General features: G+C 42.6%; 17 non-coding genes across 17 annotated transcripts; all 17 read left to right on the forward strand.

Moving 5' to 3' along the window:
• The first annotated feature begins 8,844 nt into the window (after positions 1–8,844).
• Positions 8,845–8,918, forward strand: trnat-agu (transfer RNA threonine (anticodon AGU)). Its single transcript has one exon. It is a non-coding gene; the product is annotated as a tRNA-Thr (tRNA).
• A 3,505-nt stretch (positions 8,919–12,423) lies between these two features.
• Positions 12,424–12,505, forward strand: trnas-aga (transfer RNA serine (anticodon AGA)). The gene has a single exon. It is a non-coding gene; the product is annotated as a tRNA-Ser (tRNA).
• Positions 12,506–13,193: 688 nt separating this feature from the next.
• On the forward strand, positions 13,194–13,275 carry trnas-aga (transfer RNA serine (anticodon AGA)). The gene has a single exon. It is a non-coding gene; the product is annotated as a tRNA-Ser (tRNA).
• Positions 13,276–14,592: 1,317 nt separating this feature from the next.
• Positions 14,593–14,674, forward strand: trnas-aga (transfer RNA serine (anticodon AGA)). The gene has a single exon. It is a non-coding gene; the product is annotated as a tRNA-Ser (tRNA).
• Positions 14,675–14,977: 303 nt separating this feature from the next.
• trnas-uga (transfer RNA serine (anticodon UGA)) lies at positions 14,978–15,059 on the forward strand. Its single transcript has one exon. It is a non-coding gene; the product is annotated as a tRNA-Ser (tRNA).
• Positions 15,060–15,341: 282 nt separating this feature from the next.
• On the forward strand, positions 15,342–15,423 carry trnas-aga (transfer RNA serine (anticodon AGA)). Its single transcript has one exon. It is a non-coding gene; the product is annotated as a tRNA-Ser (tRNA).
• Positions 15,424–15,725: 302 nt separating this feature from the next.
• On the forward strand, positions 15,726–15,807 carry trnas-aga (transfer RNA serine (anticodon AGA)). Its single transcript has one exon. It is a non-coding gene; the product is annotated as a tRNA-Ser (tRNA).
• A 303-nt stretch (positions 15,808–16,110) lies between these two features.
• On the forward strand, positions 16,111–16,192 carry trnas-uga (transfer RNA serine (anticodon UGA)). Its single transcript has one exon. It is a non-coding gene; the product is annotated as a tRNA-Ser (tRNA).
• A 282-nt stretch (positions 16,193–16,474) lies between these two features.
• trnas-aga (transfer RNA serine (anticodon AGA)) lies at positions 16,475–16,556 on the forward strand. Its single transcript has one exon. It is a non-coding gene; the product is annotated as a tRNA-Ser (tRNA).
• A 302-nt stretch (positions 16,557–16,858) lies between these two features.
• trnas-aga (transfer RNA serine (anticodon AGA)) lies at positions 16,859–16,940 on the forward strand. The gene has a single exon. It is a non-coding gene; the product is annotated as a tRNA-Ser (tRNA).
• A 304-nt stretch (positions 16,941–17,244) lies between these two features.
• On the forward strand, positions 17,245–17,326 carry trnas-uga (transfer RNA serine (anticodon UGA)). Its single transcript has one exon. It is a non-coding gene; the product is annotated as a tRNA-Ser (tRNA).
• Positions 17,327–17,629: 303 nt separating this feature from the next.
• Positions 17,630–17,711, forward strand: trnas-uga (transfer RNA serine (anticodon UGA)). The gene has a single exon. It is a non-coding gene; the product is annotated as a tRNA-Ser (tRNA).
• A 304-nt stretch (positions 17,712–18,015) lies between these two features.
• Positions 18,016–18,097, forward strand: trnas-aga (transfer RNA serine (anticodon AGA)). The gene has a single exon. It is a non-coding gene; the product is annotated as a tRNA-Ser (tRNA).
• A 303-nt stretch (positions 18,098–18,400) lies between these two features.
• On the forward strand, positions 18,401–18,482 carry trnas-aga (transfer RNA serine (anticodon AGA)). Its single transcript has one exon. It is a non-coding gene; the product is annotated as a tRNA-Ser (tRNA).
• A 303-nt stretch (positions 18,483–18,785) lies between these two features.
• Positions 18,786–18,867, forward strand: trnas-aga (transfer RNA serine (anticodon AGA)). The gene has a single exon. It is a non-coding gene; the product is annotated as a tRNA-Ser (tRNA).
• A 303-nt stretch (positions 18,868–19,170) lies between these two features.
• Positions 19,171–19,252, forward strand: trnas-aga (transfer RNA serine (anticodon AGA)). Its single transcript has one exon. It is a non-coding gene; the product is annotated as a tRNA-Ser (tRNA).
• A 667-nt stretch (positions 19,253–19,919) lies between these two features.
• Positions 19,920–20,001, forward strand: trnas-aga (transfer RNA serine (anticodon AGA)). Its single transcript has one exon. It is a non-coding gene; the product is annotated as a tRNA-Ser (tRNA).
• The last annotated feature ends 231 nt before the right edge of the window (positions 20,002–20,232 follow it).

Below are 20,232 nucleotides of genomic sequence, written 5' to 3' on the forward strand. Positions count from 1 at the left end.
GTTCAATTGTTATGTCTGGTTCAATTGTTATGCTTGGGAGGAGTTAATAACAGTCTAGGAAGTAGATGTAATGGTGTGTTCATATTTGATTTGTTAGAAATTCACGTGGTTCATTGGAGGCAGGCTTAGAGGTGTGTTCATATTTTATTGGTTAGAAGTTACGTGTCTCAGACGTGTTTCATTGGAGATAGATTTAGAGGTGTGTTCAGATTTCATTGGTCAAAAAAAAAAAAAAAAAAAATATTTTTATTTCATTGGTCAGAATTGACGTAGCGGTGACGTACATTGGATCATCTGGATTGGTGGAGGACATTGTGTGTGGATTGGATCGGAAGCATCCGGATGTGAGCAAAAGTTGGGGCAACGCCTTTAGCCTGAGTCACTTCAAACAGAGTAAGCATTAACTGAGCTTTCGATTAGCAATAAATTAACATTGGGTAGCATTAGTAATACAGCAAGTATTGATTAGCAATCAATAGTATTGATTAGCAATAACTAGCATTGAGTAGCAATCACTAGCGTTGAATAGCATAATTAGCATTGAATAGCATAATTAGCATTGAATAGCATAATTAGCATTAAATTAGCATTGGGCAACAAGGAAGCTAGTATTGATTAGCATAAGTAGCATTGATTAGCAATAGTTAGCATTAGTAGCATTTGTTAGCATTTCGTTAGCCATAATTAGCATTGATCAGAAAGACAATTAACATTGATCAACAATAGCAATAAGGCAAATATTGGTTTAAATCTTAATTGGCAATAAGCTAGCATTCATTAACAACAGCTGGGAAACCAACAGCAGTTGGCATTGGATAGCAAACAATAGCATTAACAATAAGTTAATAAGAACCTAACTCCTAATTAGGAATCAAAATAGCAACGAGCTATATTAGCTTAACAGTAGCATTGATAATATCCAATCCAATAATTAGCTGCATCTAAGCTAAATTTAGCCGAGCATAAATTAGCATTGAATGAGCATTAGAGTTAAATAATTAGTTAATTTAAATTGACGTTCAAAAAAAAAAAAAAAAAAAAAAAAAGAAAAGGGGGGGAATAAGAATAATAAATAAGGAAAATTTAGAAAATAAATAAGTAAAGAAAAAGTCAAAAGTCAATAGAAGGGAACTAACTAGGTGGAACAATGGATGTAACACCAACAATAATCATCAGCGCCAAACACCCTGAACATTCCAAAGATATTAAAAAGATATCTCTAAAATGGGAAGAACGAACAAAATATAACGTCTCACCCTGGCCAAAAGGTGGCACTTTCAATGTAACTACCTGTAAGATTATGGAACAAAGGATTAAAGCTTACAAACCAAAGGACAAAAGCAAAAAGAGACAGGAAAAAAGAGAGCTTGAATTAAAAGTTTTACATTTCTTTGAAAATGCAGAGCTATATCCAACACTGCCAGGAGCAGTAAACATACAAGGAGATTCTGAAATAAAAAATCATAAAATATCTCATGAACGTCCAGAGCTACAAATAGCTGCATCAAGCAGTCATGGAGCTCCTGAGCCAGACGCCGTCTGTAATTCAGATCAGGCAAGGGGACAGCTCCCACAATACCAAAAATCACCAGAACTGGCACCTCCAGTTCAAAAGGCATCTTCTGAAGAACATAAGAGTCCAACAGCGTCAGCACCGAGTTTGATAGAAATGACGCAGGGACAGTATGTGCCGTGGCAGATGCTCGACCTTGCGGGGCTGGTTGCTCGATTGCCGGACATTCACACAGGTGCAAGCAAATGGATAAGAGCTTTTGAACAAGAGACTGTGAATAAACTGTTGTCTGTTGGACACATTAAGGCAGTGTGGGCACTGTGTTTTGGAACTTCTACCATGGAGGGCATTTTGAGACACAGTGAGAATGGCTGGATGTTAAGCCACCGAGCTGATGGAACTGATTTTAATGCATATCGAGCTGCACTCTGGAGAGCGTTACGAGCTGAGTTTCCTGTGGGAGTGGACCTTGAAGCATTAAAGGGGGAGCCACTGTCAGGAACAGAGAGTCCAGCTGTGTACATTGCACAACAATTGAAGAAATGGAGACAAGAGTCTGAGGGAGAAATCGAGAAGAGCCCAGCTTGGGTGACATTGTTCAGAGTTTCCATCAAAGAGGCTCTGCCTGCCCCAGTTCAGGGGAGGCTGGAGGATGTGGTGGGGTTGAATTCAATGTCACATGGACAATTCCGAGACTACGTGGTGCATGCAGTAAACAAATACAGAAAAGAACTGAAACGGAAGGAGCAGGAGAAGGATATGCAAAGGGAACTTGCACGGTTGCAGTTAGAAGAACTGCAAGCGAAGCAAGAAGTACGAAATGAGGCCATGACAGCGGGGGCCGCTGAACAGCCATCACAGGGGCAAGTCCATCGTCGACCCTGTCAAAGGTCAAGAAGAGGTGCACCTGGAGGACGAAGGTCCTCGGGAGCATGTTGGGCCTGTGGCGAGAGGGGACACTTTGCTGACAGCTGTCCGAGAGCACCGAGAAACCCGAGTGTTTGGCAGGACCGTGGCCAGTCCCTGCGGGGCGGAGCAAGTGGCCCGGCAGGTCCAAGGCGTTCCTCTGGCAGAGGAATCCCAGTATTGGTTTACATTGACATATAGAGGTAAGAAGTACACTTACACCAGACGTACTCAAAAGGGTTTAAAAACCGCCCTCAGGTGTGTCAGTAGTACAGAACAAAACAAAGTTTTTAATGACTGGATGTGTGGAGGTCATGTTTTGTTAAATGTGTTACCCAACAGGTGGATAGGCCTGGGTGCACTGGTGAGGAAGAACACATCGGTTGTGTTAGTGTATGACAAGGTAAACGAGATGCGAGGTTTGGATGTGGAAAAAGGGAGAGTTAAAAGGTCTAGTGGTGACTACATCAGGGATAAGCACGTTTACTTGGATGCAATAGGGCAGCCGAAAGGGATTCCTTTTGAGTTCAAAGCACGCAGTGAGGTTGCAGCTGGATTTGAGTCTATTTTGCCGTGAATCATATTTAACAAAATGGTGAGTGGACTAATTACATATAATACAACCAACAGGGAATTCTTAGCTACACGAGTGAAGGGTTTGCAGGCTTTGGAGAACAACTACATGAGACGAGTATGATGGCTTGGTGGAACAGACAAGTTTTAGAACGGTTACAACAGCCGTGAAGAAGTTCAGAGGACGGAGAGAGGAGCTGACGTGTGATGCTGGGGGAGGTGAACGGTGGTGGACTGGTCTGTTTGGGATTTTGGGAGAAGGGGGAGCGATGACAGTTAAGGCGGGAAGAGCAATATTGTTGATAGTGATAATGGTCTCCCTATTGGTGTGTTGCATTATACCCATTCTGAGAAGGTGTTTGCTGCAAGTGATGTTCAAACGAACAGTGGAGGGAATCTGGAGGCAGATGACCATGCGAGACCAGGTCTAAGGACCAACGCATGGGAGAGTGGGTCAACGAATGAAGGTTATCAACGGACGGTTCACAAGTTTCTTTCCTTGTGAACCTTCTTTAACACCTTCATAGCAATTCCTCTCAAGATGCAGAGCTTTGAGAAGCCATGTTTGAAACCAAAAGCAGAACGTCCGAGTCAAATATGACAGGTGATGCCTGCCATTTGCCTTGAACCCAGATGGTGTACACAGGCCATTGTTTCCCTTTGTCAATCATTCTGAAGCGAGATCATTTGACAAGATTTTATTCAAAGACTAAAAAGAATCTTATGCCGTTGGATTCAGCTTCCCAATCTGAAACAGATTAGTTAGAGCATTGAGATAAAGACATTTGCAGGTACCGCTCTCAACATACCCTCTGCACATCATGTTCAGCTCTAGCGGGCACTTGGGAAGAACTTTTTCTGCTGCCCAGAACCATGGCTGTCAGTAATATGCTCCTTCAAGTAGTGGACATCCTGAAAGTAGTCTTTGCCCTTCTCATGCTGCTGGCTGAAGGTGCTGTAGGTTCCAGAGGGGTACAAGCCATACAAAAGCCTGTAGTCAAAGTTAGGAGATCCACCCACACCAAAGCGTGGCACCAGTACGGTTGCGGATCCCGGTCCAGACCCTTGGCGGTCATCCGGGTAGCCGAATTCCTCCGTCTGCTGCTGGTAATTCCCGAGTTCAGCTTCCTTGGTGACACTGGAGGTCTCCCCTGACTGGAGGACAGGGCCAGGTGGTGACAGAGGGGCTGCAGGGAGAACGTCAGTGAGGCTGAGGGCTTGGGCTGACGCATCCTCAAAGACTGAGGGAGCAATAGCCCACTGGGTTTCTGTGTGGAGACATTTCACAATTAGTCCTTTTCACAGCAGAAGTTCTGATAGCACAGAATCTTAACATATTCTTAACTAAGCAAGATTTGCTAGTGACAACATGAAAACACACAGACACCTTTGGGCTTCCAAACATGTTTTGGGCCATCTACACTCCAAGCAGAAGATTTACCTTGTGGTCCAGATTGGGCAGCTCCAGGTTGCAGAGCGCCAGCGTCAGATCCTACATCAACAGGTACATAAGTGACAGTAGAGTATCCTGTTGCAGGCAGGCCAGAGCTAAAGCTGCTCAATGCTGGACCCGTCTGAACAGCCTGTGGGACACCAGAAGCTTGCACAGCCATTTGCACGGGCACAACGGAGCCAGAGCTGCTGAATCTTGGGTCTCCCTGAAGAGCACCTTGGACAAGGCCAGGAGCTTGGGCAACCAGTTGCGTTGGCACAAATGAGCCATAGCCACTGAATCTTGGGTCTGCCTGAAGAACAGGTTGACTTAGACCAGAGGCTTGCACAGGTGTCGCCATATAAACGTCACTGGAAGCAGTGTAGGGCACGGTCACCGGGCGGCCAGCGGCTGCTCCCTGGTAAGAGCCAAAATGACCTGCAGCTCTTGTGCCGCTGCTGCTCTGGCCTGCTGATTTTGAACCTGGGTGCATGAGAACAAGTTTAGCAGAAGCTAATTCAAGCAAGCATGTAATGTTTTACCACAACAGATGATAGCACACCTTTAGTGGGAAAACCCCATGTAGCAGCAGTCAACAAGGCAAAGAGGGAAACCCTGAAATTATGTACAGCAAAGAGTAAGAATGCAATATTAACTAATGTTTCCAATCAATCAAACAAAAACTGTGAAAGACAGCTTGTGCTTATACCTCAGGAAGAACCCAGCAGCTGTCATGGTGAAAACAAGCTATGAGAGGAAACAGCAAGGGTGAAGGTTTATAAATAATGCCACAGACCAGCCCAGACCAATCAAAGCTTAACGTGCTAACAACAGACAGCTGCTTGTGAGGGACTATCAGGACAGGTGGACGCTGGAGGCTCATCTGGTTGCTCTGGTATCAGCCTCATTGTCTCCTCTCGCCTCCACCCTCCTGTCTGTGCTAAAGGCACTTAGTCACTGCCGAATATTTTACTGTCGTAAAATAGCTCTACCCAAATTGTCGTAATTCTCAGATTTTCTATTTCAGTTAAACGTAGAAGCTGGAAATAACATCTTAGATGTTGAGTTATCACACCGACCCACTGACACATTTAACAAGTTAACTGAGGCCTGTAGAGTCTGAGATGTAGCTCTTATTGGTCCTTTAAAGGAGACATGTTTTGCCCTTTTTGGTACAATTTCCCGAGGTCTTACTGAAATGTATGAGACAGGTCAGGAGCTCCTGGTCTTATTGGCCAAGTTTTTCCCCCAAAAGTGTATTTTATTTCCTTAACATGATGCTTTTCTAACTTTAACCCAGTACTTTTAATGTTTTACATCTTTCGACCAAGTAGTTTTGGAAAAAAAGGTGAAAAACGAATGAAGGAAACAACGGTCTCACAGCAGTTCAAAGACTGGTGTCAAACACAAGTCCCGTGTTTAGGAGATGGCTGACTGTCCTCTGCATCCTTTTTAATCTCCTGACTTGGTCAGTGTTACTTGTTGATAATCCAGCGGTGCAGGATGATGTTTCCTGTTAGTTTTGGCAGAACTGGTGCTCAGCTGCTGGCACAGAGGAATAACTGGCCCAGCAAAGAGCCTCCAACAAATAACCAACCGGATGATCCAGAACTTCCTGCAGCTAAACAAAGAGAAAACAGAGGTCATTGTCAGCTGTTAAAAATCTGAGCCCAGCTTCAGGCTGGGATGTTAAAAAGCACAAACCAAGCAGGAATCTGGGTGTTATTATGGACTCAGAGCTGAACTTCAGCAGCCAGATCAGCTCAGTTAGGAAGTCAGCCGACTATCACCTGGAGAATATTTCCAGGATTAAAGGACTTCCTTCCCTGGTTACCTGTCAGATTTTATTACTCATTTTAAAAGCTTTGAATAGTTGGACGGTTGCCTCTGTCTATGATCTGTGAACTCCTTACTCCCCTGATTGCTGCTCACACGGCCCACTGTTTAATATAACTGACCTGTTCATTAGATGGAAATGAATCCCTGCATACTCCTAAAAATCACTTTATTTTGAGGCTTTTTCTTCAAATTAAAACCCCACTTTCATAATTACTCGGGACTCTTTGTAAAATGCAAATAAAACCAGAAAGATATGATCTTAGAACTATTAAAAAGTTCTATCTAATTAGAGATAGTGCGAGTTCGGTGCCATCTGTTGGTGTCCTTAGCGTGGAAATAGTTTTTGAATTGCTCTGTATGAATGAATTGGATTCATTCTGAATTGGATGAATTGGATTATAATTACAATGAATTAAACTCCAATTGGCCTGAATTGGACTTTATTACTGAAGTGCCCTGAGATGACATTTGTTGTAATTGTAATAGTTTATTTTGGCAACATTTTAAACAAACTGACATTATTCTGTCTTGGAAAACACTGCTGGTGGAGAACATGATACTGGCTGCTGAAAAACTGGCAGAAGTGGAGCTTCCAACGTGACAGTGACAGGAAGTAATCAGCTGAAGTCGTCCAGAGATTAACAGAGAACACAAATCAACATTCTGGAATCCGGACTTCACTTCCATCCAGAATCTGTGGTTGGAACCACAGACCAGAAGAGACAGAACAGAAGCCTTCACAAAGCTGTGATGTCATCACTGTAGTGACATCACAATCGATGTCATCTCTGATCTTGTTTGACATCACAAAGTTTATACAGGCCAGACATTTTCACTGCTTTTTCACAGCTGGTCAGGAGTTTATCTGAAGAAACACGTCCAGTTTTTGAAGCAGATTTGAAAGTCACAGCAAACGGTTTTCACATCGCCTAAAAAACAATAATTAGTATCTTAAATAATCATTTTAACAAGCACTTAGAAACAACGCTTACTTACTATCTTAAAAGTCATTTTGATTTTAAGGACTTACAAACAACAAGCAAAATGAGTCAAACCAAGAAACCATCTCCTCCACTTCAGTGGTGTGACATGGCAGATGACGATTTGCCCGAGGGTTTCTACACGTGTCCCATTACTTTTGGCAGTAAGGAAAGTTATGAGGAACCCAGCAACTGTTGGAAAAAGAACAACCCCAGGTCTCTGCTGCAGCTGGGACTCCTCACTCAGAGGATGTCCAGCTCCTGCAGGATCATCTCCAGGCCTCCGTAGTTCCTCCAGTCAAGTGGAAGTTTCCAGTTTCACAAAGCGAGGGGATTCCCTCTAACGCCTCTGCTGCCGACCGAGATTATGGATCAGAGAAATGCAATGCCGGTTTGGCAATGGTATTATCCGGGACCCATCCCGGCCCAAACCATCGACCTAGGCTGCTGATGAACAATTGCTTAACGCTTTATCACGCTTTATCTCCTCATCAACTGTAGCCTGCATTCCCACAGGCGCGCACATGTGGTTACTAACGCAATATTAAATAGGGGCGATCACATTTGTTGTTTGATATTTGCTATTAAATGCATCTCAAACATGCAATTAAAATAAATATAATTATTTAGAAGGGCTGTATGCAAATATTGTACATGGTTCGCGTGCGCAGGGACAGGGGCAGTATGGCAGGGCAGGGCTAAGCGTGAGCACGTTGGGGTGTTTAGTTGCCTTTTTGAATTACTGGAGAGTCTGCATACGCGTTCTATCCGCGGGAATCAGCATCATGTTTCATGTTCAAGCCTTCCCCTCCTATTTATTATAATGTGAGCTGAGCCCGCTCACGCCCGTGCAGGGAATAGACTGTTCTATTTTCAAGTTGCAATGAGCACTTATCCGGACACCGCGCGGGCACGACGCTTTGATGTGAAAGGAAGAATCTGTTTTCTTGTTGATTTCTATCCATTTCGGACTGAACACAAATGTTTTTTGTTTGTTTTATCTTTTTTTCATGGACTCAAATTCCTCCTCCATATCAGAGTGGCCTGAATTTGAATTAAATTCCCGGACTGAGAAAATGGCCCACCCCGGCCCTGGAGAAATGACAGAACTCTTACCGACAGAAGAATGACGAGATCAGCTATTTATAGCATGGGATGGATATTCTCAGGACAAAGCTGCTGAAGAAACATTTCTTTCTGACAGGAGAAAAAGACGGCTGCTCCATGACTGAGGGCAAAACTAAAGAAGGTGCAAAACTGTTTGACGTGTGAGCGTCATCTCCGTCAAAAGTGTGAGCAGGAGCTCAAGCAGTGCAACCGAGTCCCTGCAGGATTGTGTGAAACTCTGAAAGCAGCAGCAGCAGAAAGTGAATATCAGTCAGTTCTGAAAGAGGCAGAGAGCTGGAAAGAGCAACTGAAAGAAAAGAGCCACGTTGGTGGAGCGGAACTCTCTCTTAGATTAGCCAGAACTATCGAGAAAAGCCAGGCTTTCTGTGAATCCAGCTTCGTGGAGCACCCCTCAGGACTTCCAAAACTTCCAGACTTCTGAACTGGGTTTCAGTTCCTGCTCTTTATTCTTTCATCAGTTTTATCAACCATGTGGCGCTGTGGCTTAGTTGGTCAAAGTGCCTGTCTAGTAAACAGGAGATCCTGGGTTCAAATCCCAGCAGTGCCTTAAGGTGTTATTATGTACATCAACATGGGGCCATAACTGTTTGCAGGAGTGCTGGGCTTCCAAAACAGTCTGTACTTGGAGGCACTTCATCTCATGGCTTTAATCAGTGCTTCTCAAAGTGTGGGGCCCAGCTGTTCACCTGGGGCCCGTTGCACAAAAGTAGGATAAGGGATTAAGCCGGGATATGTTGGCTATCCTGGATCAATTTATCCGTGATCCGGTTGCAAAAAAGTAGGATAAGGGAAGTGGGATATGTTCAGACCTAAGTTACCATGGAGATTTATTCTGTAAAGCTAGCCTGCTCCAGACCAGGCTAAGTTCCAGGATCTATTGAGGCTACGGCTGCACGAAAACAAAACAAGGTTTTTTTTGAAAACGGGTACGAAAATTCTTGCGACCACACGGAAACGCGCTGCTGTCCAGACGAAAACGATGAAACGATGCAGTACACACGCCACTGCGTCACGCCACACTGTGAGACAATAGAGAAGTGTTAAAATTGGCTCACAGCGTCAACGTGTGACTGACGCAAAAACGTTTTAGCTGTAACAATGGAAACGAAACAAGGCCGTTTTCAAACTTTCCCACTCTGGAACCCGTTTTCAAAAACTATCGTTTTGGGGTAGTGGGAACGCCGGCTCCGTGTGGCCGCGACAGCGAAACGATAAGAAAAAGTATCGTTTACAGTGAAAAACGTTTTCGTGTAGCCGCAGCCTTAATCTCATTCCTTATCTCAGTCAGCGGTCGCCACAAATGGAAACCAATATTTATTCCACTGCCTAGAACATATTGTTAAAACATTTAACTATACCCACTATCATTATTGAAACATTTGTGATCATTAACTACAATCATTTTAGATGACTGATGATTTTAGATGAACCACCAGATAATTTAGTTTCCCACAGACTACACATAAAGTACATCACCATATAAATATAAATACACATTAGAGAGTACCATGATGTTCCTTTATTGAACAAGGATGAATCAAAGCAAGTAAACCATCAGCTCCTTTCAAAACTGAAGTCACACAGTGCTCTACAAGACAAAAAGCACAGAATCAAAGCATGCAGTTTGAGACAAACTGTTTGTAAAAATGGTAATACAAATAAAATTGCCTTGCCTATACAGCACAAAAATCTTCTGCCATTGCAGGCACAACTTAAATAAACATGCAATATTAATTAAAATAATTTAACACATAATGGTCTCTGACCAGCTGACCACAGTCGTCATCCGGGAAGATGGCAGGAATGTCCCGGTCTATGAGAGCTGGCACTCTGGGGGCCCTCTCCTTTCTCAGGCAGGTCACATTGTGGAGGACAGCACAGGCCACAATGATATCACATGCCCTGTCTGGGCTGACTCTCAGGTGGGTCAGACACTGAAAGCGTGCCTTCAGTAGGCCAAATGTCATTTCGATCCGGGCCCTTGTTCTGGCATGGGCATGGTTGTATGCCAGTTGTGTCTCCAGAGGGTCTGCAAATGGAGTGAGCAGAAAAGGCTGGCAGGCATACCCTCTGTCACCCAGCAATACACCCAGGAATTCACCTGTGAATACAAAATGTTACCATCACAACCTCATAAGTAGTGACCAGGGGCGTATCTAGCCATTTTGGTGCCCTAGGCAAAATATAGACATGGGGCCCTCATTTTTTAAATACACACATAAAACAAATTACCATCCCAATACCGCTGAATCCGTCGGTCGGGTCGCGGGGGGGCTGGAGCCTATCCCAGCAGTCAATGGGCGAGAGGCGGGGTACACCCTGGACAGGCCACCAGTCCAACGCAGGGCCACATAGAGACAAATGAGACAAACAACCATGCACGCTCACACTCACTCCTAAGGACAATTTAGAGATGCCAATCAACCGAACATGCATGATTTTTGGACAGTGGGAGGAAGCCGGAGTACCCGGAGAGAACCCACGCATACACGGGGAGAACACGCAAACTCCACACAGAAAGGCCCCAGCTGGGTGTTGAACCTGGAACCTTCTTGCTGTGAGGCGACGGTGCTAACCACCACACCACCGTGCAGCCCCGATCCCAATACCCTTACTTTAAATTGAGATTAAAGAATCGCAATAAACCAATACTGCACTGCCACTAACAATGGTATCAACTCTCCACAGTAAAATCAGTTTCAGATTTCTCCAGCATTTGCCAAAATTAGATGTTTATTATTCAGATCAAACGAGAGAGAGAGCACGAGAGAGAGAGAGATTAGAATTTCCATGACACAAGTAAGTTACATGTGAAAATCAAATAATGTTTTCACTGCCAGAGATACAAAATGATCTTATGCTTAACAAAACTAAAATACAAAATGGACATGAGTAAAACCACCATTTACATTTACCAATGAAAGGACCAACGAAAAGATTTTGTGTGTGGACAGGAATAACAGTGGTTCAGTGTTTGCTTTGAAAGCAAAATCAAGCCATAGGAATGATTTAGAAATTTGAGGACTTCCCAGGACTTTACAAAATTCCAGCATTATCCTAGAAGTAAAGCCCTCCCTCAAAGGCCTGCCTGCCAAAGTATTTTGTGAGTGCATGTGTACAGAATAACAACAATATATCAACACAGTAAATTGGGGATTTTTTAAAAGGCTTAGACAGGCTGGATATAGATAGTTAGAGCAAGCAACCTCTCCCCACACCCCTCTCTCTCTCTCTCTCTCTCTCGTGCCGGCGCAGTCCAAACGCGCATGGTGCACGAGTTATTGTATTGCCTGCACGCTCTCACTCGCATTGCACAAAAAAAAAAAAAAAAAAAAAAAACACTCCCTCGCACTGGGATGGCAGACCCCTTTTCAGGGGTGGCGGCTGCCACCCCGTGCCGCCCTGGTAGTTTCGCGCGTCTGAGAGTTTCTCACAGTCTGTTACTACGGTAACTGACCAAGAGGTTAAGTTACCGTAACAGGCTAGAGTTAGCCCTCTTTCTCGGGGTTGAGTTACCTCCCTTTGTGAAACGGAAAACTCAGAGTTTCCCTCATTTCAGGGTTAACCAACTCAGAGTTTTCACTAAACCTGCTTCGTGAAACGGACCTCTGGTCAATCATGGTGCATTATAAATAAATATAGCTTTATAAAGAAATATCCAAGTCAAGTATGTTTTGTCTCTTTCTCTCTTTCTCCCTATCTTCTTTTTCTCTGTCTGTATCCCTGTTACTCTTCATCTGTGTCCCTGGTTTGCCTTCAAGCTCCTCTGCTTCACACCTGTTTCACTCATCTCTTCTTCATGTGCTTTTCCTGCCCTTTATCAGGTCTCATTCTCTCATTTTTTCAGCAGTGCATCTGCAATTCTTTTGTTCTCTGTCCGTTTCTTTCTTTTAGCATTACTTTTTCTTGATCGCCATATCTTAGGTCTAACAAACAAACAAAAAAGCTTTTACTTGTTAGCCATAACTTAGGTCTGTCTCAGGAGTTGAAGTCCTTCATGAAAATGATGATTTGTAACCATTGAATGTCAAAGATGAACATACATGCATGTCGTTGTCGTGGCCGAGAGGTTAAGGCGATGGATTAGAAATCCATTGGGGTCTCCCCGCGTAGGTTGAAATCCTGCCGACAACGATAACTTTACTGACTCAGGGTTATTGAAAATTAACCTGGAAAGAAGCACAAGTTCCTTGGACCATTTGATTAAACAAAACAAAGGCCAGATCACATGTTGATCACATGAACTCCTGCACAGATTGATCACTGAAGACACAGTTCCTTCTTCTGACCCATTTTGAAAGATTGACCATTTCTAACAAACAAAAAATAAGCTTTTTCTTGATCGCCATATCTTAGGTCTGTCTCAGGAGTTGAATTCCTTCATGAAAATGATGATTTGTAACCGTTGAATGTCAAAGGTGAACACGAGTGTATGTCGTTTTCGTGGCCGAGAGGTTAAGGCGATGGATTAGAAATCCATTGGGGTCTCCCTGCGCAGGTTCAAATCCTGCCGACAACGATAACATTATTGACTCAGGGTTGCGAAAAGTTAACCTGGAAAGAAGCACAAGTTCCATAGACCATTTGATGAAACAAAAGAGAGGGCAGACGTGTCTTTGATCACATGAACTTCTGCACAGATTGATCTCTGAAGACACAGCTCCTTCCTCTGACCCATTTTGAAAGATTGACCATTTCTAACAAACAAAAAAAAAGCTTTTTCTTGTTAGCCATAACTTAGGTCTGTCTCAGGAGTTGAAGTCCTTCATGAAAATGATGATTTGTAACCATTGAATGTCAAAGGTGAACATACATGCATGTCGTTGTCGTGGCCGAGAGGTTAAGGCGATGGATTAGAAATCCATTGGGGTCTCCCAGCGTAGGTTCAAATCCTGCCGACAGCGATAACATTATTGACTCAGGGTTGCGAAAAGTTAACCTGGAAAGAAGCACAAGTTCTTTGACCATTTGATGAAACAAAACAGAGGGCAGATTCAATTCAATTCATTTTTATTTATATAGTGCCAAATACAACAAATGTCATCTCAAGGCACTTAGATAGTAAGTCCAATTCAAGCCAATTGGAATTCAATTAATTCATAATAATCATAATTCATAAAATAATCCAATTCGTTCATGTAGAGCCAATTCAAAAACAATTTCCTAGCTAAGAAAACCAACAGATTGCACTGAAAACTTTTTGTTTTTCGGTCCAATCTCCCGGCCTGAGCGGCGTGCCTGAGGCGACTGTGGAGAGAAACGACTCCCTTTTAACGGGAAGAAACCTCTGGCAGAACCAGACTCAGGAAGGGTGGCCATCCGCCTCGACCAGCTGGGGTTTGAGAAGACAGAAAGGGGGGGGGGGGCGCGGCGGCACTGTAACACCATTCAAAGGATATCTGTTGGAACAGGGAAACACGAGTTAATGACCACAATAATGTCACATATACATAAAGAGAGTAAAGTGAGGAAAGGTGTGACATATGAGGCCCCCCAGCAGTCTAGGCCTATAGCAGCTTAACTATGGGATGTTTCAGGATCACCTGAGCCATCCCTATTCAAGGTAAACACAAGAAACTTTTGCTAACGAAAATAAATAAATAAATAAAGGACCAGACTCAGTGAGTCTTTGATCACATGAACTTCTGCACAGATTGATCTCTGAAGACACAGGTCCTTCTTCTGACCCATTTTGAAAGATTGACCATTTCTAACAAACAAAAAATAAGCTTTTTCTTGATCGCCATAACTTAGGTCTGTCTCAGGAGTTGAATTCCTTCATGAAAATGATGATTTGTAACCGTTGAATGTCAAAGGTGAACATGAGTGTATGTTGTTGTCGTGGCCGAGAGGTTAAGGTAATGGATTAGAAATCCATTGGGGTCTCCCCGCGTAGATTCAAATCCTGCCGACAGCGATAATATTATTGACTCAGGGTTGCGAAAAGTTAACCTGGAAAGAAGCACATGTTCCTTAGACTATTTGATGAAACAAAACAGAGGGTAGACGTGTCTTTGATCACATGAACTCTTGCACAGATTGATCTCTGAAGACACAGCTCCTTCCTCTGACCCATTCTGAAAGATTGACCATTTCTAACAAACAAACAAAAAAGCTTTTTCTTTATCACCATAACTTAGGTCTGTCTCAAGAGTTGAAGTCCTTCATGAAAATGATGATTTGTAACCATTGAATGTCAAAGGTGAACACGAGTGTATGTCGTTGTCGTGGCCGAGAGGTTAAGGCGATGGATTAGAAATCCATTGGGGTCTCCCCGCGTAGGTTCGAGTCCTACCGACAACGATAACATTATTGACTCAGGGTTGCTTAAAGTTAACCTGGAAAGAAGCAATAGTTCCTTGGACCATTTGATTAAACAAAACAAAGGCCAGATCACATGTTGATCACATGAACTTCTACACAGATTGATCTCTGAAGACACAGTTCCTTCTTCTGACCCATTTTGAAAGATTTACCATTTCTAACAAACAAAAAATAAGCTTTTTCTTTATCGCCATAACTTAGGTCTGTCTCAAGAGTTGAATTCCTTCATGAAAATGATGATTTGTAACCGTTGAATGTCAAAGGTGAACATGAGTGTATGTCGTTGTCGTGGCCGAGAGGTTAAGGCGATGGATTTGAAATCCATTGGGGTCTCCCCGCGTAGGTTGAAATCCTGCCGACAACGATAACTTTACTGACTCAGGGTTGCGAAAAGTTAACCTGGAAAGAAGCACAAGTTTCTTAGACTATTTGATGAAACAAAACAGAGGGCAGACGTGTCTTTGATCACATGAACTTCTGCACAGATTGATCTCTGAAGACACAGCTCCTTCCTCTGACCCATTTTGAAAGATTGACCATTTCTAACAAACAAACAAAAAAGCTTTTTCTTGATCGCCATTGAAATCCTCCATGAAAATGATAATTTGTAACCGTTGAATGTCAAAGATGAACATACATGTATGTCGTTGTCGTGGCCGAGAGGTTAAGGCGATGGATTAGAAATCCATTGGGGTCTCCCCGCGTAGGTTGAAATCCTGCCGACAACGATAACTTTACTGAATCAGGGTTATTGAAAATTAACCTGGAAAGAAGCACAAGTTCCTTGGACCATTTGATTAAAAAAACAAAGGCCAGATCACATGTTGATCACAAGAACTCCTGCACAGATTGATCTCTGAAGACACAGTTCCTTCTTCTGACCCATTTTGAAAGATTGACCATTTCTAACAAACAAAAAATAAGCTTTTTCTTGATCGCCATAACTTAGGTCTGTCTCAGGAGTTGAATTCCTTCATGAAAATGATGATTTGTAACCGTTGAATGTCAAAGGTGAACATGAGTGCGTGTCGTTGTCGTGGCTGAGAGGTTAAGGCGATGGATTAGAAATCCATTGGGGTCTCCCCGCGTAGGTTCGAGTCCTACCGACAACGATAACATTATTGACTCAGGGTTGCTTAAAGTTAACCTGGAAAGAAGCAATAGTTCCTTGGACCATTTGATTAAACAAAACAAAGGCCAGATCACATGTTGATCACATGAACTTCTACACAGATTGATCTCTGAAGACACAGTTCCTTCTTCTGACCCATTTTGAAAGATTTACCATTTCTAACAAACAAAAAATAAGCTTTTTCTTTATCGCCATAACTTAGGTCTGTCTCAAGAGTTGAATTCCTTCATGAAAATGATGATTTGTAACCGTTGAATGTCAAAGGTGAACATGAGTGTATGTCGTTGTCGTGGCCGAGAGGTTAAGGCGATGGATTTGAAATCCATTGGGGTCTCCCCGCGTAGGTTGAAATCCTGCCGACAACGATAACTTTACTGACTCAGGGTTGCGAAAAGTTAACCTGGAAAGAAGCACAAGTTTCTTAGACTATTTGATGAAACAAAACAGAGGGCAGACGTGTCTTTGATCACATGAACTTCTGCACAGATTGATCTCTGAAGACACAGCTCCTTCCTCTGACCCATTTTGAAAGATTGACCATTTCTAACAAACAAACAAAAAAGCTTTTTCTTGATCGCCATTGAAATCCTCCATGAAAATGATAATTTGTAACCGTTGAATGTCAAAGATGAACATACATGTATGTCGTTGTCGTGGCCGAGAGGTTAAGGCGATGGATTAGAAATCCATTGGGGTCTCCCCGCGTAGGTTGAAATCCTGCCGACAACGATAACTTTACTGAATCAGGGTTATTGAAAATTAACCTGGAAAGAAGCACAAGTTCCTTGGACCATTTGATTAAAAAAACAAAGGCCAGATCACATGTTGATCACAAGAACTCCTGCACAGATTGATCTCTGAAGACACAGTTCCTTCTTCTGACCCATTTTGAAAGATTGACCATTTCTAACAAACAAAAAATAAGCTTTTTCTTGATCGCCATAACTTAGGTCTGTCTCAGGAGTTGAATTCCTTCATGAAAATGATGATTTGTAACCGTTGAATGTCAAAGGTGAACATGAGTGCGTGTCGTTGTCGTGGCTGAGAGGTTAAGGCGATGGATTAGAAATCCATTGGGGTCTCCCCGCGTAGGTTCGAGTCCTGCCGACAACGCTAACTTTACTGACTCAGGGTTGCTTAAAGTTAACCTTGAAAGAAGCACAAGTTCCTTGGACCATTTGATTAAACAAAACAAAGGCCAGATCACATGTTGATCACATGAACTTCTGCACAGATTGATCTCTGAAGACACAGTTCCTTCTTCTGACCCATTTTGAAAGATTGACCATTTCTAACAAACAAACAAAAAAGCTTTTTCTTGATCGCCATAACTTAAGTCTGTCTCAGGAGTTGAAGTCCTTCATGAAAATGATAATTTGTAACCATTGAATGTCAAAGGTGAACAGGAGTGTATGTCGTTGTCGTGGCCGAGAGGTTAAGGCGATGGATTTGAAATCCATTGGGGTCTCCCCGCGTAGGTTCAAATCCTGCCGACAACGAAAACATTATTGACTCAGGGTTGCGAAAAGTTAACCTGGAAAGAAGCACAAGTTCTTTGACCATTTGATGAAACGAAACAGAGGGCAGACGTGTCGTTGATTACATGAACTCTTGCACAGATTGATCTCTGAAGACACAACTCCTTCCTCTGACCCATTTTGAAATATTGACCATTTCTAACAAACAAACAAAAAAGCTTTTTCTTGATCGCCATAACTTAGGTCTGTCTCAGGAGTTGAATTCCTTCATGAAAATAATGATTTGTAACCGATGAATGTCAAAGGTGAACACTAGTGTATGTCGTTGTCGTGGCCGAGAGGGTAAGGCGATGGATTTGAAATCCATTGGGGTCTCCCTGCGTAGGTTCAAATCCTGCCGAGAATGATAGCTTTACTAACTCAGGGTTGCGAAAAGTTAACCTGGAAAGAAGCACAAGTTCCTTGGACCATTTGATTAAACAAAACATAGGCCAGATAACATGTTAATCACATGAACTTCTGCACAGATTGATCTCTGAAAACACAGCTTCTTCCTCTGACCCATTTTGAAAGATTGACCATTTCTAACAAACAAACAAAAAAGCTTTTTCTTTATCGCCATATCTTAGGTCTGTCTCAGGAGTTGAAGTCCTTCATGAAAATGATGATTTGTAACCGTTGAATGTCAAAGATGAACGTGTATGTATATCGTTGTCGTGGCCGAGAGGTTAAGGCGATGGATTAGAAATCCATTGGGGTTTCCCCGCGTAGGTTAGAGTCCTGCCGACAACGATAACATTATTGACTCAGGGTTGCGAAAAGTTAACCTGGAAAGAAGCAATAGTTCTTTGACCATTTGATGAAACAAAACAGAGGGCAGATGTGTCTTTGATCACATGAACTTCTGCACAGATTGATTTCTGAAGACACAGCTCCTTCCTCTGACCCATTTTGAAAGATTGACCATTTCTAACAAACAAACAAAAAAGCTTTTTCTTGATCGCCATAACTTAGGTCTTTCTCAGGAGTTGAAGTCCTTCATGAAAATGATGATTTGTAACCGTTGCATGTCAAAGATGAACATACATGTATATCGTTGTTGTGGCCGAGAGGTTAAGGCGATGGATTAGAAATCCATTGGGGTCTACCCGCGTAGGTTCAAATCCTGCCGACAACAAAAACATTATTGACTCAGGGTTGCGAAAAGTTAACCTGGAAAGAAACACAAGTTCTTTGACCATTTGATGAAACAAAACAGAGGGCAGACGTGTCGTTGATCACATGAACTCTTGCACAGATTGATCTCTGAAGACACAACTCCTTCCTCTGACCCATTTTGAAAGATTGACCATTTCTAACAAACAAACAAAAAAGCTTTTTCTTTATCGCCATAACTTAGGTCTGTCTCAGGAGTTGAAGTCCTTCATGAAAATGATGAGTTGTTACCGTTGAATGTCAAAGGTGAACACGAGTGTATGTCGTTGTCGTGGCCGAGAGGTTAAGGTGATGGATTAGAAATCCATTGGGGTCTCCCTGCGTAGGTTCAAATCCTGCCGACAACGATAACACTATTGACTCAGGGTTGCGAAAAGTTAACCTGGAAAGAAGCAATAGTTCTTTGACCATTTGATGAAACAAAACAGATGGCAGATGTGTCTTTGATCACATGAACTTCTGCACAGATTGATCTCTGAAGACACAACTCCTTCCTCTGACCCGTTTTGAAAGATTGACCATTTCTAACAAACAAACAAAAAAGCTTTTTCTTGATCGCCATAACTTATGTCTGTCTCAGGAGTTGAATTCCTTCATGAAAATGATGATTTGTAACCCTTGAATATCAAAGATGAACATACATGTATATCGTTGTCGTGGCCGAGAGGTTAAGGCGATGGATTAGAAATCCATTGGGGTCTCGCCGCGTAGGTTCGAGTCCTGCCGACAACGATAACATTATTGACTCAGGGTTGCGAAAAGTTAACCTGGAAAGAAGCACAAGTTCTTTGACCATTTGATGAAACGAAACAGAGGGCAGACGTGTCGTTGATCACATGAACTCTTGCACAGATTGATCTCTGAAGACACAGCTCCTTACTCTGACCCATTTTGAAAGATTGACCATTTCTAACAAACAAACAAAAAAGCTTTTTCTTGATCGCCATTGAAATCCTCCATGAAAATGATAATTTGTAACCGTTGAATGTCAAAGATGAACATACATGTATGTCGTTGTCGTGGCCGAGAGGTTAAGGCTATGGATTAGAAATCCATTGGGGTCTCCCCGCGTAGGTTGAAATCCTGCCGACAACGATAACTTTACTGACTCAGGGTTATTGAAAATTAACCTGGAAAGAAGCACAAATTCCTTGGACCATTTGATTAAACAAAACAAAGGCCAGATCACATGTTGATCACATGAACTCCTGCAGAGATTGATCTCTGAAGACACAGCTCCTTCTTCTGACCCATTTTGAAAGATTGACCATTTCTAACAAACAAACAAAAAAGCTTTTTCTTTATCGCCATAACCTAGGTCTGTCTCAGGAGTTGAAGTCCTTCATGAAAATGATGATTTGTAACCGTTGAATGTCAAAGGTGAACAGGAGTGTATGTCGTTGTCGTGGCCGAGAGGTTAAGGCGATGGATTAGAAATCCATTGGGGTCTCCCAGCGTAGGTTCGAGTCCTGCCGACAACGATAATATTATTGACTCAGGGTTGCGAAAAGTTAACCTGGAAAGAAGCACAAGTTCTTTCAGCATTTGATGAAACGAAACAAATGCCAGATCACATGTTGATCACATGAACTTCTGCACAGATTAATCTCTGAAGACACAGTTCCTTCTTCTGACCCATTTTGAAAGATTGACCATTTCTAACAAACAAAAAATAAGCTTTTTCTTGATCTCCATATCTTAGGTCTGTCTCA

The sequence above is a fragment of the Odontesthes bonariensis genome, chromosome 11, assembly GCF_027942865.1.
Source record: "Odontesthes bonariensis isolate fOdoBon6 chromosome 11, fOdoBon6.hap1, whole genome shotgun sequence".
NCBI classification, from domain to species: domain Eukaryota; kingdom Metazoa; phylum Chordata; class Actinopteri; order Atheriniformes; family Atherinopsidae; genus Odontesthes; species Odontesthes bonariensis.